This window comes from Manis javanica, chromosome 6 (genome assembly GCF_040802235.1).
Source record: "Manis javanica isolate MJ-LG chromosome 6, MJ_LKY, whole genome shotgun sequence".
Taxonomy (NCBI): Eukaryota; Metazoa; Chordata; class Mammalia; order Pholidota; family Manidae; genus Manis; species Manis javanica.
The window spans coordinates 143,972,209-143,975,229 of NC_133161.1; the positions used below are offsets into that span (position 1 = coordinate 143,972,209).

The 3,021-nt window shown below is 43.9% G+C and overlaps 1 long non-coding RNA gene across 1 annotated transcript; it reads left to right on the plus strand.

Annotated features, from left to right (window-relative positions):
• Nucleotides 1-574: 574 nt before the first annotated feature.
• LOC140850242 (uncharacterized) lies at nt 575-2,466 on the plus strand. The gene is made up of 3 exons (XR_012132925.1): nt 575-944; nt 1,181-1,231; nt 2,328-2,466. It is a non-coding gene; the product is annotated as an uncharacterized lncRNA (long non-coding RNA).
• The last annotated feature ends 555 nt before the right edge of the window (nt 2,467-3,021 follow it).

The window sequence follows — 3,021 nt, forward strand, 5'->3', positions numbered from 1 at the left end:
TTATATATTTCTGTTAAGAGAAAAATAAAAACAATGAATCAGGGCATTTGATGGTTATCATTGCTGTCCCACGGGGAAAAAAGCCCTTCTGGAGATGAAATAGACACACAGAAATGAGATATGGATGGCGAGAGGCAGATTTCTGTTGGCCCTGATTCCTGATTCTTAGTTGTTGGATACCCGAAGCTCTTCATCCTTTGAACACTCTTAGTTATTTTCCACTTTGCAAGCCAGCATTTTGCTTAATTAGTTTGAGATGGTTTTCATTCGTATGCAGCTGCAAAGAGTTATCCCTGGTCATTCCTCTATTCATGTTTTCATTTATTAATTTAGTCATTAGTATATTTAACAAAGATTTATTGGCTATAAAAACACCACTGTTGTATAATAAAGAATTTGATCTTTGTTCTTGCTTTAGAAGGGAGGGTGCATCTAAGTCAAGGCTTTGGAAGGACTGCCTTTGTTATTCGTGGTGGGCCTGGGACCACACCTGAGTCTCTGCGGATAGATGACTCAAGATAGGGGCTGGCCAAGTTAGAGAGACAAACCCTGCGGTTAGAGGGCTGGGATTGGAGCTCTGTGGTATTTGCCTGACCTCCTCCAGAGAGGGGAGGGGAATTGGAGATTGAGTTCAGTCACAGGGCCAGTGATTCCGGTCATTCCTGTCTACATAATGAAACCCATTAGCCATTCTGGGCCCCAAAGCTCAGCGGAGGCTCCTGGCTGATGAACAGATTGATGTGCCAGGAGGATGACATGCCCGATGCCAGTAAGAGGACACAAAGCTCTGCATTCAGGACTGTTCAAAAGGAGCAACAGGCCCCAGATGGAATCACTTCAGCTAAGCCACCAAGACTTAATACCTAACCTAACTGCAGTTTCAGCCTCTTCCAGGTGGAATTTTAAACCAATTGGTCTGGAATTTCCTGGTCAGCACTTGTGAGGTAATCTGTCTGATATGACCCCCTGCCCTTTCCTAAGGGAAGGTAACCTTGCCTAAAATAATCCACTCTTTTAACTTCTTTGTCCCACCCTCTTTCTGCCTGTAAAAACCTTCCATTTAATACAACTCCTCAGAGCTCCCTTTGGCTGTTAGAGGGGATGCTGCTTAGGTCAGGAACTGCAGAATAAAGCCAACTAGAGCTTCACATTTACTCAATGGGATTTTGTTTTTCAACAGGGCTTTCCAAGACCTTGCCTATGTGTCTGTTCATTTGCTTAGTCCTGCTTTGTATCCTTTATCTTAAATTATAATTGTAAGTATAGTGCTTTCCAGAGTTCGTGACTTGGTCTAGTGAATTATCAAACCTGAGGAAATTGTGGCAACCTCTGGATTTGCCACCAGTTGGTCAGAAACACAGGTGGCCTGATGGTCCCCAAACTTGTGGCTGGCAATCTTATTGGGGATTATGTCCTTAAACTGTGGAGTCTGCATTAACTCAGATGGTCTCTGCCAGTATTTGCACTACAGTATTGGAATCATGCATATGACCCAGTTATTCTTCTCCAGGAAATTACTCAAGAGACAAGGAAATATGTGGTTTTTCATCACATGAAAGATTTGTATACAAATGTTTATAGCACTTTATTTGTCATAGTCCCAAACTGGAATCAACTCAAATGTCCATCAGTAAGTGAACAGATAAGCAAATTGTGGTATATCCAATCAATAGACTACTACCCATTGATAAAAAGGAATGAATTAATGAAATATGCAACAACATGCAGAGTCTCCAATTAAATTATGCTGAATGAGGGAAGCCACACTGAAAAGAGTACATACTGTATGCTTTCATCTACACACTAGTCTGTAATGACAGAAAACAGACCAGTGGTGGTCTGGGATGAGAGGCAGAAAGGAGTAGGAAAGAGGGGTTACAATGGGCAGGTGGAAACTTCTGGGATGGTGGGTATTGTCACCATTTTGACCGTGGTGATGGGGGTTCACAGACATAGATATGTGTCAAAATGTATCAAGTGGTACATTTTAAACATGTGCAGTTTATTGTGTGTCCATTATGTCTCAATAAAGCTGATACAAATGACACCCTGGTAGGTCCCGTGAAAGGGCTGAAGGTTTCCCCTCTCAGATCCCCAGTACCTCAGGTTCAGTGTATCCAGAATGTGACTCCCCTTCTAACCGACTTCCGATTTGCTCTTGCTCCTAATATATCCCTCCTGGGCGGGGTCACTGCCATCCAGGAACCCAGAACCCAGAAACCTGAGAACCATCCTGGACTTGAACTGCTTTCAGCAGCAGCCGGTGGAAATCAAGTCTGGTGATTCTCTTTCCTTAACATCTCTTAACTTGTACCCCTCCTCTCCAGCCTATTTTAGGTCATTGTTACCACACGTTTGAACTCTGACCGCAGCCTTCTGCGTGCGTGACCCAAGTTTCCATCTTCCAGAACTTGTGTATGATCTCTGAAACTTGTTGTTTCTTCCAGATAAAAAATAGATACTAAAGTACTCGTCTCCTCTTTGCCCAGGTAATCCCTACCTTCTTTGTGGAGACATCTCCAGCTGCAGTCTAGTCACGCCTGCCTCTTAGCACCTGGAACTTCTCCATAGTAGAGGAAATGCCACATTCATAGTTAATTTATTGCTTGTCTTCCCAACAGACTGAGCTCTTCATGACTATTATTTCCCAGTCCCTTGCTCAGTGTCTGGTCCAGAACAGGGGTTCCATACACATGGGTTACCAACTCAAGGAGGGTTCAGTCTACTAGGACTATGTGACAGGGACACATACATAATTAGGCAAACTGTAGGTGCCATAAAGCATGACACAAATAAAACACTCCAGTGAATCAGAGGAGAAGGGAGAGAGCTCTGGCTGGGGAGGAAGGAAGGGGCATGCGGAGCTGGGTCAGGCCCTTCACATGGTAAGAATACATTTAACAGAGGAGACGCAAGAAAATCTACAGTGACTGTGGAGACAGGAGCAGGCCATTCTACCCAGATGACAACTGTTTACAGAATGAAAAGGGTAGGAAGGAAGGCTGTGAATGCCTCGAGGCC